The sequence below is a fragment of the Haliotis asinina genome, chromosome 10, assembly GCF_037392515.1.
Source record: "Haliotis asinina isolate JCU_RB_2024 chromosome 10, JCU_Hal_asi_v2, whole genome shotgun sequence".
Classification (NCBI taxonomy): domain Eukaryota; kingdom Metazoa; phylum Mollusca; class Gastropoda; order Lepetellida; family Haliotidae; genus Haliotis; species Haliotis asinina.
In genome coordinates, this window is record NC_090289.1 from 43,878,578 (window position 1) to 43,899,530 (window position 20,953).

Consider the following 20,953-nt stretch of genomic DNA (forward strand, 5'->3'; position numbering starts at 1 on the left):
CAGAAATACTTTTTGTATTAATCAGGTCTCAGATTCTACAGACGAAATATAAAATAAGTGACTCTAAAGTCTCCAACATTTCATTTGCATAAATTCCATGATATGAAGAAATGGGAATTCTGTCTTAGAAAAGCTCCTCAGTAACATAAACATGTTCGTAGACTATGCCAAAGTGGACCCCACTCCGTGACTTGGTTTGGGTGCTTGTATCTCAGGAGCAGTGGGGTAGCCTTGTCATGTCAATGATCCAGGTTTAATTCCCCACATGGGTACAGTATGTGAAGCCCATTTCTGGTGTCCCCTTCTGTGATTTTGCTGGAATATTGCTAAAATGGCATAAAAATGGCATAAAACCATACTTACTGACTCAGTCACTCAGTGTACTTCACGATCAAGCCAAGAATCAGTGGGCACAAAATCAATCACTGGTATGTCTGGTCATGGCTTGATTGTTAAAGGTGACCAGCATATTTATGGAAAACTGTTCAGCATGCTACTGAACAATATATACCGTAAACAAGATCATAGATAAATTTGTCAAATCAAGAATTCAAACCCAAGATCAGCAGATCCTGTCACCAGAATTTATTACAAGCGATGCCAAGGGGAGGTAACTGTACAGCTGTAACCTGCTTTAATTGTTTGAAATTTGTACTGATCGTTGTTTTCCAGTGCATGACTGGATCCAGCTGGCGTAGCCATGTTTAACTGCGCAGCATGTGCATATGGTGTTTCCTTTTATTAATTTTTAAAGAAATTAATGCTGGCTTTCAGTAATGTGGCGAAATAACAGCGTATTGTTTGGAAAGAATGTTTTTAAAAGAAGCTTATAATATTTACATTCCATCTAAACAAACTTCAAAAGAATAACAATAGATTATTGTAGAACACTAACCTAGTGTTTCAAAACAAATACTTTAACATCAGAAGTTATTAAACAAACACCTGGTTCAACAGCCTTTTGGAACGTCAAATATTTATCTATGCCAAGATTATGATGTCCCAGAAAAACTAAAAGATTATTTTTCAATTTTGTAACAAGTTAATGCACTTATTGTATGACATGACACCAGGCCAATCCTCTATCATAAAAAGCAAACTTTACAATTCCACCATGGCATTTTTAGTGTATTTTTCAAAGCGTAAACCTCTCTGTATGTTATGACAGTCAAATATTTGCAGTAACCATTGTCAGTCATAGGCTGTAATTTACAAACATGTGTCAATTACATTTCTGACAGCAATGTGTATGCTGTGGTGTACTCAGACAACTGTGAACCCAAGTGCACCTCCGTTGACTTGGGCGTACCTGCAGTTGGTATCTACACCGGTACAGTTCATGAACTGTGTGGTACTAATGTAGGCGGAGGACAGAGTTGATAGTGATGAAACTAGTTGTAACTAGCACCCTGTGCACTTTTTTCTATGTTGGGATTTGGTATCTTTTAGTTTTTGAATATTTATGAAATTAGGGCATAATATATAGCTTGCACCCTCTGGACATATTTCCATGTTCGGATGGTGTTATCTTCCTGCATTTTTGGATATTTATGGAATTAGGTTCCCCCCCACACACACACCCACACCCACACACACACACACACACCACCACAATTAATCATTAGTTTACCATTCCTGCTTGTCTCATCTCCAAACTTCTTTTATCATTTTTTTGATATATCTTTTAAATACCTGTATATACAGAGAGAAAAGGTGTTTCTTCAATCTTTACTTGAAGTATACAACATATATGTTTTTTCTTTTTATAGGGTTATTATTTTCTTTCCTTGCTCAACAAAACTGGGTTTATGTATATCTTGTATATTTAAATCAAATTTCCTAATCATCCCTTTCAAAAGTAGTGTGCATTGTTCTTGTTAATTTGAAATAAATCTGTCAACTGTTTGTGTACTTAGATGCTTTGTTTATTTAAAAGAGAATAGAAACATACAATCCCTCTCTCCTGTCATTTTGTTTTTACACCCTACAATGCACTTTGGACACATCTTGCTACAGTGATTAAACAAAGACAACATGGAATGAATGTGTGATGAGAATCACTCATTTCCCATGTTATACCCATTAATGGATGAGCAACTAATGACAGTATCTGCTTGATGTGCTTGGAGTTATTCCAGTTAGTGAGGGAAAGAATGCAGAAAGCTTCGGTGACCTCAGGTACCTTGAGTTGGTTTACCAAATTGACTACCTTTGTAGTGTAATGATGCATGAAATGTTTGAATCTCTGATTATGATGTACAGTTTACTTATGGATTTGATGGGTTATTAAGCTCTATAACTAAAAGCTGACAGGTTAGAAATATTTTGGCTGACAGATACAGCATTGTGAAAGTAAGATTGCTCTATGAACAGCCATGCTACTGCTAGACACATATTAGATGATCCTGCTCACTAAACGCATTTGTGACCAGAGAGGCGGTACAACGAATTGGGCGAGTACACTTGGCTGCTACAGGTAGCTTGACCATTATGCACGTGCAATACATGCTGACCGTGACATGAAATCAACACTGCTACTGATTAACACCCGTCTCGCTACTGTGTAACACCTGTCTCGCTACTGTTTTACACTTGTATCAATACTGTTAAACAGATTTCGATATTTATCAGACAAACTGTCTCCCTCTTGTTTCAAGTGGATCGTTCTGTAGGGCGTTCCCAAGTATGCAAATTGGGGTCATTTGTCAGGTCGTGGATCATCTTGTATCTGTTTACCAGTAGAATTGATCAGCCTTCCCAACTTGGTTGGTGCATGTGTCCAAACTGATTTGACTGATGCTCATGACATCAGTAACTGGATCACCTGGTCCCATTCTTGACAGACAGCCATCGTTACATCTGGAATATAAAGCATCTGGAGTGTGGTGCTGAACAACAAACAAAGAAATACACATTGTCCAGTGTGCTATACTCAGTTTATGACCCCTCACATGGCAAATATCCCATGGGAAATAACACAAATACAGCTTGCTGTGGATATTATTGCACATGTTAATCTACAACTCTCAGATTTTCACATAAATCCTGATTAATTGTGATGTTAATTATGACATGTACAGTTAGAGGGGTGATGTCTAATGGATGTTGTGACAATCTGGCCAATTAGAGGCAGATTTGTGGAGCCTTCTGACTTTGGAGGATCCAGACTGTCCGTGTTAATGAGTGGATGCTTGTTTACATATCTTGTACACATATATATATGTACAATAATGACACCAGCTTTCTGGAGCCATGGTGAGGGAGTGAGCAGTCCTTTCCATCTGGAGTAATGGCAGTGGGGGGGGAATCCATGGGTTTGGTCACTTGTTGTTTTTTGGTGTACGGAGCCATTGGGAGAGAGCATGTTGGTTAAACATTCACCTATGGCTGGAATCTTGGACAAGGGGTTCTCATAATCCCATGATTAAGGACCAGCTTCAACAACCATGATGTAGTGAGGTATCAAGTGAGTGAGGTTTAAGTCTGCTTTTCCCAACTGTCCTCCAATATCATTGTGAAGGAACCCATAAATGGGCTTCACACAATTACACATTGTATTTTGATATATTGGGATCTGAACCCATGTCTTCAACCTGGCAACCAAATGCTTTAACCACTCAGCTACCCCCCTTCCCTACTATGAAATAACTGAAGTGTTGTTGAAAGCATGAATTTTTCTCAACTTGTAACAGTTACCTTGTTTAATCACAAATTGAATTCTTCATAAATTATACATACTATTCAAAAGAAATTAAGGAACACCTGATTCTTTTATATTTCTTAATTTCTCCTTTCCTACATTAATAAATGGATATTCCTTCACATTTTAGTTACATGTAAAGAACTGGATATTCCTTCACATTTTTAGTTATATATAAAGGTCTGGATATTCCTTCACATTTTTAGTTATATATAAAGGACTGGATATTTCTTCACATTTTTAGTTATATATAAAGGACTGGATATTCCTTCACATTTTTAGTTATATATGAAGGACTGGATATTTCTGCACATTATTAGTCACATATCTATTTATTGTTGCCTTCAGTTATCCATTAAAGAGTGTTCATGAATGGATAATGTTTTGTAAATCTGCCGTATATGTTGGTCATAATGTGACATATGCCTGGAAACACACGTTAATCACGATGATATTTGTTAGTATAGCTTGCCCAATATGGGATGTTTGACCGCTGTGCAGGTTCTCAGTTTGAGGCAGTTGTCTCTGACCTTTCCAGTAAATATGCTAGATGAGCTATTGTCAAATGTTACAGAGAGTGAGTTATCTGTAGACCTGCAGTTGTGATAAGGTTAAAGCAATAATGATACAACTGACAGCGAAGCTCAAGGAGATGAACATCGTCTCCTCTCACATTAGTCACAGCGGATCATGCTGTCTGAGGATCAAATATGTTCATTGGCCTTATTGTCATCGGCTGCAAATGTGTTAATTCCTAGCATATAAAGTTACCTTTTGGACCATGAGTGTTATCTTTTACTTTGGATAATCCATATTATCCTCAACCAAATTAAAAAACTTGACCACCACAAAGGAAGTAAACTGTGCATTATATGGATGTTTATCATTCTGCAATTTCACATCAGTTGGTAGTTATTATTTTCCCAACTGCCCATCCCACCTAGCCTTGCTCCAAGGCTGTACTGAATGCTGAGCCTCATAGTAATTCAAACCTGTAGATAGACAAGTCAAGATGAATGGTCTAAAGATGCCAGTCTGTAGAGGAATATTCATGGTTTTCTTAGACAATTATCATTTAAACGATTAGTTATTACCTCAGAGACTTGTGCAAGTGTCCAGCCCTCAGTGCAACGCTAAGGTTTAAATGAAGCAAGACTGGATTTCCTCAGGTTCAGGAATATCATGTCCTACTGGGGATCATTTTCAGTATATATTAGATCATTTTTTATACTATCAGAATGAGGCATATTCAGAGACTAAGCATAAGTCTAGTCAGTGGGATGCCAGCATGTTGCAGTCAACAGCCTACGTGTCAAGTTTCTAATTTTGTTGAGTATATAAGGCAATTTGGACAACTGGCACACGATATTAGCCAAATGTAAAAAGTGTCAGTTATTGTCTGTGTCATGCTCTCACTTAACATTGTTCTGACTTGTTAAATGTTACTGATCCTTATCATTGCATTACATGGCAACATGGTGGTGGCATGTGAACTCTGTCGGGATTTGGGGCGAGGAAGGTTCCAGGAACATGGGGAGAGCAGACCTAAATAGGGATGAATGGTTGCAGTGTTTGATCTTTGAGATTTTGCCAGTGCTGACATAAATTATTACAGGATGTCATGTAGATATAATATAAACTCACTACTCACTTGTGACACATCACGTTATATTAGTTATCATACTGATCAACCAGTCAAGCTTCCAGTGTGGAATAGGGCGGTGGGGTAGCCTAGTGGTTAAAGCGTTCGCTCGTCATGCCGAAGACCAGCGTTCGATTCCTCACATGGGTACAATATGTGAAGCCCCATGTACCTCACTGCCCTTATCCTGTTGATGTGTTGAAAAAGGCAGTGCGTAATTTGAGAAAGAGGGAGTGCAAGCTTCATTTTCAACCATTATCACAAAGATTTCAATGGTCATTTAAAAATCTTTAATGACAAAAGCAGGGGTTGCACAGCCTTGCTCCCCTCCCCTATGTGGATGGTGCTTGTGTATTCATAGACCACTGCCATATTCGTGAATATTTTTGAGAACAACATTAAAAACAACGTAAACATAATACTCTGGATCACATTGCACTATGTGTTTAATGGGCTAGCCTTTTCAGGGTCTTTATGTATGTATATATATTGATATACTACTTCACTTTTTTTCTTTTTTTTTTTTTTTTTAATTTTATTTGTTTTTACGCAATATGGACAAAATTGATTTTCCTAATGTCAAGTGTATACTTAAGAATGTCTGATATTTATGATCATCCCTTTGAAAAGTTCAACAGCATAGTTATATGCTCACCTGTTAAATTGTTAAATGATATGTACCAGCAAGATCCATCACTGGTACTGTAACTATCCACAATCACCAAAGATATTTAGGTAGATTACAATCAATGTGAATGACGATCACAGGTGTATCTCATCACAGGTATTCCTCATCACAGGTAACACCTATCATGGTCTGCTGACCAACTAATGATCCCAATTACCAGTTAGTGACCATCGGTGGAGGAAGCTTGACCAATGACACCAGAATACAATTTCACTATCGTGGCGTAAACTTGCACAAGGTGTAATCGAGGGGATTACCTGAGACTGAAGACTTTGTGAGGTCGAGACAGGAGGATACCAAAATGAGGGCTCAGGATTTGCTGGAGGGGGCAGGGATTAGTTGGGAGGGGGTCAGGATTAGGTTAAGGGGGCTATGTGAGAATTGGTCTCACTTGACCATTAGGAAATGAGCATGAAGTGGTCAGTGCCTTGTGTGTTTTTCGTTTCAGTGTTTATGGCATTAAGATGGCTGGTTTTGATGGTTTATCTGTCTGTCTCAACTGGGGACTAGTGATAGAGAAGAGGATTACAGGGATCTGTTAATGGGGTTTAAATAGGATAATTTTCCAATACAGCAGATATTTGATAGCTGATAACGTATATGGTCAGTAATTGGGGACTATGTTCTTCTCTCAGCTGTTGTGTTGGCTGAAATTCCGCACATTTTGATAGATGGTGGATACCAAAGTATGCCACCTGAGCTCTGACAGTCAGCAGAATCCTCTGTTGAGTTGGATGATGAATGGTACTTGGATGATACTAGTGCTTGATCAGCCTGTTGGTTGATGATTTAGGTTTTCATCCTCCTTAGAATATTTATAAACATAGTGATGCAGCTTGATAAAAATGTTGTATACACCCGAAATACCGAAATCCAAGCACATAGTCCAGGACAGACTTTATTCTTTGTTGGTGAAAATATTTCATCAAGATAGAAAAGAACAGCTCATTCAAAATGGAAAGGAGACTTATGAGATGGGGGCTGAACCTGTGGAAAATCTAGATTTGCTTCTTTTAAGGCTTGTAATTAGAGTAACGATGGTACAAACATCTGTGAGCCGAGATTGATGTTTAGAAAATATATATTTGATTGAAACTAACAACTCCGTTTCAAAACTTTCCAGGGCATGTGGAAACGGTAGACTTGCTTCTTTTGGATTTTTTAAATCTTTAAAGAAATAGAACTGTTCAGGTAGTTAATTTTTGAATTGTCAAACATTAGCCTGTTTAAAAGGTTTCACGATGCAACATGACAAGCTGGGGTTCTTTTGTTTCCTTGAGAGTAAGATATATGTTTGGGTTTTTTATGTAAGTATGTGATCGTCAGGAATCAAAATGAACATATTGTTTTCTGGTTTGATTTGACTGAAATGATACATGAAGTAAACTCTTTCGACAACAACACAATGAGAAGTATACTTAAACAACATTTCCATGAAACATCTTTAAAAAAGATACAAAACATAATAAAACTTAGCCTCATCCATAAATTAATATCATAGACAGGATGTACCTTATGTATATATGGACTTATTTGCATTTTTTAAAATGTTGTCATCTTGGAATGTAAAAGAATCATGGAATTTTTTTTAGGCACATTTGTAATTATGTAGCTCAAGATATCAATTAAACAGTCAAGAATTATATTGTTCATACTTAAAATTTCAAAACATTTATATACCTTGAAAAGCTATAAATAGTATAAATAGTTGCGAGGCTTGCATTACTATTTGCTAGTAGTTCTATGGACACCTATGTGGAGTGTTTGTGTAGAGATGCTGTAGGTAATTACCATCACTATGTGAAAATTGTCATCACCTACAGAGACATTAGGCAACTGTTACCCAAGAGTTGATGGAGGACCATCTCGGGGAGCATTGTCGCTTTCTCTAAGCTTCCTGGGAAGCTTGTGTCCCAGCTAAGAAGCTTTGTACACAATGGTATTTTCATGAAGACTACTTACTATTAGCTGAAGTGATAGGAACTATTAAGTTGTTTATCCACATTTGCGGATTTGTTTGTTTTTTTTGAGCAATGGTGATAGATGTGCAAACTGATTCAAGCTTCAGGTTTCAAGTTTCACTGATATTAGTGCTCAACAGTGTAATACAGTAGAATATAAACCTGTTGAAAATTGTGTGTTTGATGTTTTTAAACATCTAATTACATTGTTCCTGAATTTGAACATAAATTGAAGTCTTTATAGTGGAGCAGTGTTCCAGCAATGTCCAGACAAGGAACACCAGACATAAGATTCACATATTCAACCCATGTAGGGAATCAAATCCACATCTTCATAATGCCACACAAAGGCTTTATCTACTTGACTAGCCCACCAACCTTTAAGGTATGATGTCAGTTTTGAGTGTGTAAGCGAGTATACCTGGTAATGAGAACTATGGGATTCAAACAAGTGAGTCTATCACACAAAGGATCGTCACAGTCGACACCGCTTACGCCATCATCTGTGGGGTTTCTAACAAATCAATCAAACAGATTATTTTCACTGAAGGGATCTTCGTCATCAACATCATTTTCGGTATCATTGTCTACATCCATGTCACCTCCTCCATTGTGTATGAAATTCTCTTGTAGTCGACTGTTCAGATCTGTTATGGTCACCTTTTCTCCATTCAGACCAGTACTAGAAAGTTGGACACATGTGACACACTTTGGAATTGGAAACAAATTCCAAATAGTAACCCATGGGCTTCTGAACTACAGGGATTACTTGAGACCTGTTTTATGTTCTTTAGGGTTTCTTTAGACTTACACAGGTTAAAACTAAGAGTTAGAAAAATAAAAATAAAAACCTGTAAATGTTAAATAAGAGACTAGGATCACTGTTTCGCTTACTGAGACTTGCCTTTTTGAAGGAAAGAATTATTGTACAACCATGGGCTTAGCATTTAGTGCAGACTTTGAGCAAAGCTACGATTACCCTTTGATGGAAGTTGGGCATTTATTGAATAAAATGTGGTACTTAAACCAGTATTTAATTTATCAATGTTTTCATTTCATGTTGTAAATGCTCAAAAAAGGTAGTGTAATTAGTTTTTATATTTAATTACATTCTGTTGGAAGTTTAGCGTAAGTAATTTCAGATAAACGATAACCACGTGTTGATTTTATCAGCTGCAATCTTCAGTTATCGTGAGTTCCGAACAGTTCCATATGTATGACCTAAATGTGGAACAGATCAAATCAAACCATCTACTGCAGTAGGTAAACATTTCCTGTAGAAATGCAAAAGAAAGTCTCCTGATGTAATATATTCTGAAAACCTAGATCTGACGTAAATCTTTTATAATAACACGCAAATGATTAGATATATGACGTGGATTTCCAAGGATTGGCTGCAGTTCCTGTTGGCTAAAGGATATAGGGCACATGATTTGTATCTAGCACAAATGCTGCCTTGTGAAGTTTTCCCAATTAACTGCTTGACAAAACTTGAGTCGAAATACCTAGACTTCCTGCATGGTTAATTGAGACATTTTTGACTGGTTGGGAAGTAGTGTTTTCCTCAAAGCTGTTTCTACTGCTGAATGCATCTCATGGAACTCACAGGTAATGGCAATTTCTGAAAAAGCTGTCAAAATATTTGGTTAGTGAATTAACCTTTTTGTATCACTGAATTTGTAAATAAATTAGACAGACAAACAAAAACAGGTTCAGAAAATTGATGGTGTTTTGCTTTGAGACTTAGTAGGCAAAGAACTGATTTTACGTATTATCCCATAGACACTGATAGTAGCTTCCCTTGGTATTTTGTCAGCAGTTTAATGCATTTGTAATTAAAAATATACTTTGTAAGAAGGGTGCTGTCATTGATCTTCAAAAACATTTTTCATATATACTTAAGACTAAAATTTGAAACTAAAATCTAATGAAGTGAAAACAATCATCAAAAATTCAGCTGTCCAGCTTTCTCAAAGGGGAAACATTTCATAGATAAATAATTAATTTGGGAGAATATAGAGCATGGTCAACTAAAGATCCAAATTTTAAATATTACAAAAAACGTACATCTACGTTGAGCCCCTCTACTAACTCCTAATAGACCAAATTTAACTCCTGTTTGAAAATGGACTAACTGATGACCATAATCATTTTTTTAAATATAAATTTCAACCCCTTGACAAATACAATGTCAGTATCAATGGGAACAAGCATGTTAAGTTTCAGCTTCACTGGTCCAAGTTTTGTTCGTTTGTTTATTGTTTAATGCCACACTCAACAATATGGCAGTAGTATGTAAATAATCAAGTCTGGACCAGAGAACCCAGTAGTCAACATCATGAACATAGATCTATGCAATGACATAAGTCAATGAGTCAGGAACCCCAAACACACACACACACACACACACACACACACACACACACACACACACACACACACACACACACACACACACACCGACACAGGCACCCAACGTCTTCAATTATGTTGACAGCATACATTTTGTGATTATGCAGACACCAGGCATTTCAGACATCTTGTATGTGATAAGAAAATAAAAAGTTGTGAATATTTCATTCTTCTTTAGTGGCGGGGACGTTCTGATATTAGTTGCCAACAGTTGTGCTTGCATGGAAGAGAAAAGATACAGTAGCTGCATACATTTTGGCTTAAATGATGCTGTGATAAATGATTAACTGTACACTGTTTAAGCTAAGTGTTTAGATCTGGATTGGGTTTTCAGAGACTGGAACACTTCATATGATAACCCTATTTCCTTACTTGTCTGTTTTCTTTTACCCACTGGTTATTAAGTGTACAATGGATTGGCTTATGTACAGAGTTGTGGTCCTTTGTTATGCCAGGATTCGGTACTAGTCCTGAACCTAATCTCAGATTGTCATGGTGTCTGATCTAAATATGTACATGCTTAATTACCAAAATGAAAACACTCAAATGTTATTTTGATGCCAAAATATGATAGCGCTCACTCACGCTCTCTCTCTCACGTTCTCATTCTCTTTCTCTGTTACTCACTCGTGTACCCCTTCACCCACTCACTCACTCTTGATTTCAGATTAATGTTTATTTTTCCACAGTAGCATAAACATGCTGAATATTGTTAAAAATATGAAAATGTCACCTTTGGTACCTTTATGTTTTCTCAAAAGTAAACAAAATATCAAAATAGTTATTCTTGCAGTTTTGGGATTTGAACCTTGAACTAAATGTTTAAAGATTTTGGACATGGCCAGTTTATGAGTCGACACTAGTTTCTGCATGTAAACATGGACCTAAAAGCTCAACTTGATCATTGTGTTCATATCAGATTTGTTATACAGTGGATCCTATTTCTGAATGTGCTTTCATTGAAAATGTCATGCAGCCCTATTCACGATGGAAACTGTCTAAGATGGACACTTAAGGCTCTTTTATGCCAGTTTTTCTTAGATTTGTTTAACATGTTTGTAAGGAGAGTCTTTGTATCTGCATTTCATGTGCTGTGTTTAACCAACATTTAATCACACGTACATCTGTTTACTTTCAAAACTTGCAACTTCTCCGAGATGTGTGCATGTGATAAATTTTGAGAGTGTGGCATCAACGCATGTTTTAACGATCCATTTGAAAATATTGTGGTTTAGAGTGTGCCAACATTTTCTTTTTCATAAATTAAATCGTTCACTGAACTGGATTAATTATTCGTGATAAAAATGTGAAGGAGAAGTCTATTTGTTTTAAAAGAAGGTTCTATTAAAATGTTTAATTCTGAACATGTATCTTTGATCAGATGGTCTAGCTCACTGACTTGCAAGTCTGACCACCCGATCCTGTTAGTCACATCTTATGACAAGCATGAGGTCACTGAAGATCAATTGTAACCCAGATCTTCACAGGTCCTTCGTTTCAAGGTGTCTCCTGTAGCAACCCGTTATCTTACTGAAGAGAATGTAGAAAATTTGGGTCAAATACTTCTCTAAAGTCAGTGAACCTAATTATGTTTTGATGATGTCACAACAAATCTCCCAGATGTCATAAGCAATGACTGATGTAAAGTTCAGTAATTCACAAGTGCTTTGTAAACAATGGATCATTAAATAGGACCTAGCCAATCAGCATGCAGCAACTTTTCTCCATGAGAACTACTGAACAGGGTGCCATTGTCCAAAGCAATCTTAGCACTAAGGTGACCTTAACTCCCATATCATAACCTAGGCTTAAGGTAGTCTTAGTGCTAAGGTTGTCTTGTACAACAGCACACAGAACACTTTGGTTGCCATAACTCTTTAGCATTTGTGTTTCTCAAGTTCAGGATCATCCAATTAAGTCAAAGTATGTGGTGTCTTTTCCTGTTTTTGGCTAAAAGTGGCATGAAACCCACTCACTCTGTACTGTAATTACTCTCTGAAATTGACTGCTGTTATAGAAAGAGCATCTTAAGAAAGTCAAAGAAAAATTGAGGTAGGAATCTTTGGAGCAAGTTTGATTTATAAATTCTGTCAACCCTAGTAATAAATAGTAATCGAATAAATTTATATTCATATAATATTTTAAAGAAAATGAAGCATAATGCATGTTTTTACTTTTATGGTTTGTCCACCTACCAACCAGTTGTGTGCATAGAATATTCTGCAATCGCATGAATTGCATGAAAATATCATGTATTATATGCTGTTCATTATTAGTTTTTATTTTCTTTGACAGTAGTGACAACTTACTGAACTGAGTATCTATGTGTAATCAATTAAAGGTTGATGGTGCATGTACTTCACTTCCATGTCAGATCTCAAATACTATTTATGTTGCAACATATCACCATGTCAGATCTCATATACTATTTATGTTACAACATATCCAAGTCACATACAACATCAGCAGGTTACTGAACAGGTTACTCCCATCCGTCTGAAAATATGAGCAATATAATATCTTTGACTTTTTAAATGGAGAAACTGTCTGGTTGTGTAACCTGATGTGAACCTGTGTATGACGGTATCTATTATGTCAGTTGTATGTATAGGTACAGATTTTTCTGTAGTGGCTGCTATTACTTCAGATCATGAATGAAGGAGTGTCAAGCTGGCCTCTCCATACGCCATGCTCAGCATTCAGTATGTTACAAGATCAGCTCTTGATGAATGTAGATATCAGGTCAAGGCTTGGTGTATGAATGAATGTGTGATACTATTTCCAGTGGTGAATACCATTAAGGGACTATTGAGCATGTGCGCTGTCGATGAGTATCAAGATTATTATTATTATGATTATATTTGTTTGGTACATACAGACGCAATTGTGAAGAGCATAAGGCATAGAAATCTGACAGGAGAGTATAAAAGATGCTCATTAATGTTCAACAGAGCTGAAATGGTGCACCTTTAGTTTTGCAACTGAAGTGATTTTTTATGCTTGACCAAGTTGCTCTTGATTGTAGCTTATGCTTGGGCTCATTTTGAATGTAGATATTGTGTATATGAAGAGAGAAATAGAATTATGTGTTTAATGCATGACGACCACCGAGGATAATTCAGGCTGCAGCAGGTGCTTTGTCATTTTGTCATCATATCATCCAGTGATGTTTTTTAAAAGTGCTGAATCAGCTTTTTTTGTAACGTATACATGAATATTTTAATCAAATTTATATTTAAGTAGGTGAACAGGTTTTTGTGGAAATATAAAACATTCTAAGGAAAGTGTGAAAAAGGTTATGCAAACAACTTACACAATATATGTTATGAAATTGTGTGAACATAACTGATATTAGTAGACTTGCATGGGCTCTTTTAGATATATTTGTTTCAGGGTCTGTATGACAGATAAACCTAGTCCAGACTCTGTTATTTATAGACCACTATCATATACTGTGTAAGCTGTCAAACTGGCATCTGTCCAATCCGGCAAGTTGTCATCCTCAGCACATAATCTTAGTCCCATTAACTACTTGTATGTTTATCATCAGCTCTACAATCCAACACATTGTCTAAACCGGACTGCTTATTCATTCTCAGTTAGTGCCGGTTTAAACAGCTTCCAGTGTAGCTGAAATATTGCTGAGTACAGCATTAAACAGCAAACTATTAAAGTAGCACTTACCTGGACTGACGCAAACATATTCACATTGTCCATGATACAGACTGTGAAAGAAATATACACAATACAGCCCATGCAAGTCTAGAATATTGGCAAGTCCAGATTACCTCATTTTCAAACTGAAGAAAGATCCAGGTTCTTTTTGTTATATTTTATGAAATATGAATTTTTTCTATGAAATATGTTCATTTCAGAAGCTAGACATTAATCTAACACTCATATATGAACTAGATGAGAACAATACTTTGAATATTCTGATACCATGTTTGCCAATATTTGTTTAGCCTACAGGATCAAGATGGCTTCAATCCGGAACAGCACTGTCATTCTCCTATATCAAGTGTAGCAAATTGTAGAATTAGTGGTCATGGAAGGTCAGATCAGGTGCCAAGGGAGATACAGTCATTACAGAGCAAGGTAATTCACTACAAGACTTCCGTCTATTTCGGTCAGAAACTTGTTAATCTTACTCCCCGAATCTTCCTGCCTCAAGTAGATGTCTGAAATACAGAAACAGGTTCACTGTCTTATTGCTTCTAATGATGTACATACAGTGTTATTGATGTCTACCTTTGGATGGTCTCCCTTTGCTGAAGGTCAGGTAGATTTTACCTATGACAAACCAGCAGGTTTAAAGTAATGATTTGTATGGAATTTGAAATGTTGGTAATAAGGGGAATTATTATGCTCAAATTCTATAACATGTATGGGAATCTTGTGACACATGACAATATTAACAATATTATCACCCAGTCAAGATTCCATCCAGTTTAGAATCGGTCCCCCAATTCTGTACTGGTTATAATTGGTTCGCACAGATTCGGGGCTCTCTCTCACTCTCACTCACTCACTCACTCACTCACTCACTCACTCACTCACTCACTCACTCACTCACTCACTCACTCACTCACTCACTCACTCACTCACTCACTCACTCACCAGTTTTGAATCTGAAATGTAGATAAGTTAACCAGTTCAGAAAATGTCCAGGATATGAGACACATCTTCACCTTGTTGCCTGGTTGAAGCATCCACTCGTTACACTGAAGACCCGAGTTCAATTCCCTACAGGGGCACAAAGTGTGGAGCCCGTATTTTGATATGCCTTATTGACTGTAAAAGTAAACCATGCTCACTCACTCGCTGGAACCAGACTATGCAGTCAACAGTTAAGGCACAAGACAATGCAGTCCATTTGTATGTAATGCAATGAGAGTAATGTTATGGTTGTCACTCAACAGTGTATCAATTCCCATTGTATAAAGGGATACAGGTCTCTGTCACTTTTCCTGTCATGATAGTTATCATGTTTCATTGATGTGCATCTTCAGTTTAAATAATATCAATCTTTATCACAGAATGCTCTGAACAACAGTAGTTTTGCATGTGTTCAGGATTTTCAACATCACATAAATGTTTTTGATAAGGCAGCTGAATCTTTTCTTAAAAAAAATAATGTGTTTTATACGTATATGCATAAATGTTTTGCTCAAACAAGACCAGAACTGACAAGTTGTTTCTCTTCACATGAAAATAGAACCATTCCAATGCTCAACAGAATTTCTTTTAAGAAAAAAGATTTTAATTTGTGCATCTATTTTTCCCTTGAAAACTTAACTGAACTTGACAAGTACTTAATTTTAAGAAGGAAGTGTCTATATTTCTTTCCAATGAAATATATTAATTTCAATGCCCAGTGTTTCTTCTCAAACAAAACTAAACTTGAATATTACTTCTCTGTTGATACTGAGTGAAGGGTTAGCTTTTTGGTGAACGCGTTTACCTATCACACCAGAGATCTTGGTTCAACTTCCAACATGGGAGCAATGCGCGAAGCCCATTTCTGGTTATCTTATAGTAATACTAGTGGAATATTGCTGAAAGAGGTGTAAAATCATACTCCAGATTGTCTTAACAAGTAAATAATGTCTATATTCAGATAGAATTCTTACAACAAGAAATCTGTATGTAAATGCTGGGATATTACTTAAGGTACTCTACCACCACAATCACTTTTGATATAGTGGTTGCTTGATTTCTAAATTGAAAAAGATTTTTAATATGTGTGTCTAATATCTTAAGAAACAAAACTTTCCTTGATGGGGGAGAGTGTTAAGTCAGTATAGAGGAAGGGAGGGTAAGGTATTAGACCACGATGTGAGACACAGGAAAGTGTGCAGGAGTGTACCCACTGCAAGTCAGGTACAGCGTCAGCAGCCGTTGTTGTGCACTAAATTGTGCAATCTCTTCTGTGAGCCTCCTTCTTCCCCAGTCCCATAACTACTACCAATTCTACAACTACCCTCCACCCCTGCACCAATAATGTAGCAGATCCCACCCTCTGTTCTCTCCTCCATCGGGCCAGTCCACGGCAGACAGAGGTCAGCAAGGTGTATGAATGGTAACGGCTGTTAAAAAGAAGTCGCCACAGTGGCTTGTGGAGCAAGCCGGACAAGGGTTGTTAAAGGGGCCGGGCCAGAAGAGTATTAGACTGGTCTGTCAGCCGTGAACCGTGGCATGCTCAAGTCGAAGTGACTGACTTGCCGCACTCTGCCAACCAAAGGATCAGTGTCTGCCTTAGACAGGTGTGGAACAGTGCTGGATATATGAGAATATTTCATGTACGACAGAGTGGTATATTCCAATATGCGCACAAACTGACACAAGACTTTATGATTATTTAAAAGGAACATTATCTATTGAAGATGTGAGTGAAACCTGCACTATCAAGATCTGCATTGTAAAAAAGTTTCCAGCCATTGTAAGGGGTATTCATTCAGCGTGAAGCCCAACTATGTAACTGTGAGTTGTTGTGGGTGTGCTCTGTACTTGTGCTAGGTTACTTGGATATCTGTGGAGTTTCTTCCACTACCTCACTCAGGTGAAACAAGAGTGGGATCTGTGTTGTGCTTTCTCAAGGATATTCAGAGGATAGGTATTTATCTCTGCGCCAGATGCTGACTGTAGGTAAGTCTTTTTTATGTCATGGTCTTTGATCTATTTGTGTATGCAGTGAGGATGGAAAGGATCTTTTCTGTGGCCATGCTAACACTGATATACTCCTCTATGAGTTTTGGTTGAATGTAGCACTTCAGTAGGCCTTATCAGCTGAATGCTACTAGGGTCTACACTCTTGTATTCACCAGTTGATGAATATCAACTTGTATGACAGTTGCTACTACTCTATGAGTTGGTTGAATATACACTTTTTCCACCCCAGTAGACCTTAAGCCACCAGAAGACTACTAGGGTATATCATATATCTTATATTTCATCAGTTGATCAATATTAACTTGTATGACAGTCACATGTTCCTCTATAAGTTTGGGTTGAACATAGCACTATGTTCACCTCAGTGGGCCTTAGCCAGCTGACAACTACTATGGTATACAATGTCTTGTAATTCATAAGCTGATCAAAATGAACTTCTGTGACAGTAACATACTCCTCAATGAGTTTTGGTTGAATGTAACACTTTGTCTGCCTCAGTGGGTCTTAACCAACAGATGACTATGGTATGCACTAAATCTTATATTTCATCAGTTGATGAATGTTTACTTATACCACAGGTACATACCCATCTCTGAGTTTTGGTTGAATGTAGCATTTTTGTCCACCTCAGTCGACCTTAGCAAACTCTTTTTCATACTCTGTCATATGATTCATCAGATGATCAAACAACAGTTGCAAACTCTTCTGTGAGTTGTGGTTGAATGTTGTACAATGTTAGGACCAATTTTGGTATATGCTCTGTCATGTAGTTCATCGATGTTAAGTTACACAACAGTGTTGAACGTAGCACTTTCTACACCTCAGTGGGCCTTGAGCCAACTGTTGTATATACTCTATCATTTAATTCCTCAGTTGTTCAATATCAACTTCTGTGACAATTACATAACCCTCAATGAGTTACAGTATATGTCACTTTGTTAACCTTAGGGGGTCTTAACCAACTGAAGACTGCCATGATATATACTATATCTTCACCTGTTCATCAGTATGAACTGACATGACAGTTACATACCTGTCTGTTAGTGTTGGTTGATTATACTTGAATGGGTCTTTAACGGGTACAGTACTACCATGGTATGTACTTTATGTAATAATTCATCAATGAATCAATAATTATGTCAGCATACACGAAGCAGATATAGCATTCTGTCAGTGAAGTTGAAAGTTCTTTAGCCCTTGTACCTCAGTGAGATACACCTCACTTGCCCAGTCATACTCCTCTCCAGGCAACTTTGTTATACACTTAATGAAACAATATATTAAACAACAACTCTAACATTGTAACTTATATAGCACACTATATATATACATTCGTGACTATGTGAAAGATTCAGCGCCCGTGTGATTATACCTTTCGCTTAATAAAGATTTCATCAGTGAATTTAGTTAAGTATTTATCTGCATTATGTTCGTGTGTTGTTTAATCATGAAATTTGGAAACATGTGGTTCTTTAATTTTAGTCAAAACGTTAAACACCTGTAAAGCATTGAGATTACTATGTATTTGAAGACCCTCGTGTATATTCTTCATGTGTTCAGTGTATCATCTATTTCTACCTGTCTACTTGTAGGTGCCATAGTAGAAATAAATAGAGATTTGTTACCCAGATCTGCTATACATTAATTATTGAATATGAAGGTGACAAAGAGATGTATTATATACTGGTTACTGAATACGAAGATGCAGTGTAATATAGAATGTACCCAATAGCTTGTCACCTCATGACAAAGTAACCATCATTGGAATTTTTGATTATATGTTGAAGTTCAGCACAAATTATTATGTGGGATCATTTTACTGTGTGTCACTGATATATTGGAGTTTGTTAAAGGTTTGCTGCCCTTCACTTAGGTTAATTTGGCCAACTTCCGACCGAAATGTTAGAGGAAATGTTTGTTCTTTGCGGTAAGCTTGCAATAGGAAATAGCTCCAGTCATTTAGAAAATGTGACTTTAATGAAATGCAAGGAAGTTGTAATTGCGTGTAATTCCATCTGTGGGTCAGACTTGATGTTTGGGTAAGTGTGAGTTGGTTATTAATACCATTGTACCATTGTGCCATGTAGTGTATTAATACTAGGTTAGTAATAATGGTATATAGTGTTGAATCATCAAGAGGTGGGAGTATTGTTGTATATGTAGAATCATCGAATGTTGTTATGCACTATATAATCATGAAGAATTTTGTTTCACAATGTAGAATCATTATGATTAGGTAGTAAATATTGTTATACACCATAGAATCATGATTATGTGGAGAATTTTGTATGCAATGTACAATCACTATGGTTGGGTTTTCAATATTGTTATACACTTTAAAATGATGAGTAGATGAAGAAATTTTTATTCAATGTAGAACTATTATGATTAGGATGTCAGTATTGTTATAAATCATAGAATCATGATTAGGTGGATAAGTTGTAACACAATGTAGAATCATTATAATTAGGTAGTGCATATAGTCATAATCCATAGAATCATGATTAGGTAGTAAATATTGTTATGCACTATAGAATAATGATTAGGTGACAAAAAGTGTTATACAATGAAGGATCATTATGATTAGATAGAGAAAATTGTTATGCACCATAGAGTCATGATTAGGTAGTGAATATTGTTATGCACTATAGAATAATGATTAGATGAAAAAAAGTGTTATACAATGAAGGATCATTATGATTAGATAGTGAAAATTGTTGTGCACCATAGAATCATGATTAGGTGGAGAATTTGTTACACATTGTAGAATCACTATATTTGGGTTTTCAATAGTGTTATACACTGTAAAATGATGACTAGATGGAGAATTTGTTATTCAATGTAGAATCATCATGATTAGGTGTAAGTTTTTATACACCATAGAATAGTTGTAAAATTTGGAGTGCTATTTCCATTCAGTACTGAAGATAGTAGCAGTAGTAGTAGTAGTAGTAGCAGCAGCAGCAGCACTAGTAGTAGTAGTAGTTGTGTTATATCATGTGCAATCTATCAGAAATGAATTGAGCTAAGAAATACACATTATTTTAGATTCAAGAACCATGTCTGCACACAGTGAAACCCTTTTCATCCAGACAAAATGTCCAATCCAATCAACCTCTAGAAAGCAAATACTGGGTACAAATAATGTCACTTTGTATTCTCCTCAACAGTAATCACATTGAGATGGGGCTACCGATTAACAATGTCCAGACCATGAGGTTTTTACTGTTGATGCACTTGATTGTTACAACACAGTACATGTTACGTAAGCTTATACACTGTTAACATTTCATGTGTAAGGTCATTATGTTACTGTTATGTATACCAACAGTTCTCACAGGTTATAGTCGGGCAACGTGTAGGAATCTGGTTATCCCATCACACGCCACACAGAGATCCTTCCAGCCTTATGGTGCTTCATCTATCATACTGTATGTTAGGTCAGAAGGGTTGTGACACTAAGCTCACTTTGTGTTGTAGGCTTTGGTTAGTCTCTCGAAAACAGAAATATGTGAAAACTACAAAAGTCTTTTTAACCTTGACAAATCCAGAAAAAAACTGAAGATGTCCACTGATCTGGGATTTATTACTTACTATTCAACTTTTGAAAGGGATATTTTTATGTTTCTGAGGTCTGATCTACACTAATCTAGACTGATTCTCAATGTATGTGAAGTGTAAGATAGATATGACATATTTGATATTTTTTTCAAAACCTAAGAAGCGTGAAGTATAAAATGTTTAAATAAAAAGGAATGGAAAGCTTAGTGGTTAAAGCATTCACTTGTTTTGCCTAACACCTGGGTTCGATTCTCCACATGGTTAAAATGTGTGAGGCCTTTTCTGGTGTAACCCACCAAGATATTAATTTGAATGTT

The 20,953-nt window shown here is 36.6% G+C and overlaps 1 protein-coding gene across 2 annotated transcripts in view; it reads left to right on the forward strand.

The window, feature by feature from the left end:
- LOC137299077 (semaphorin-5A-like) overlaps positions 1-20,953 on the forward strand; it is a 177,448-nt gene that overhangs the window by 30,960 nt on the left and 125,535 nt on the right. The window contains exon 1 of one of the 2 annotated variants that reach the window (XM_067831566.1): positions 16,468-17,051. The exons of the other annotated variant lie outside the window; for it this stretch is intronic. The gene's annotated coding sequence lies outside the window, so the exon portion shown is untranslated. Of the gene's footprint in view, positions 1-16,467; positions 17,052-20,953 lie in introns of those variants that run through there. 2 annotated transcript variants of the gene reach the window in all.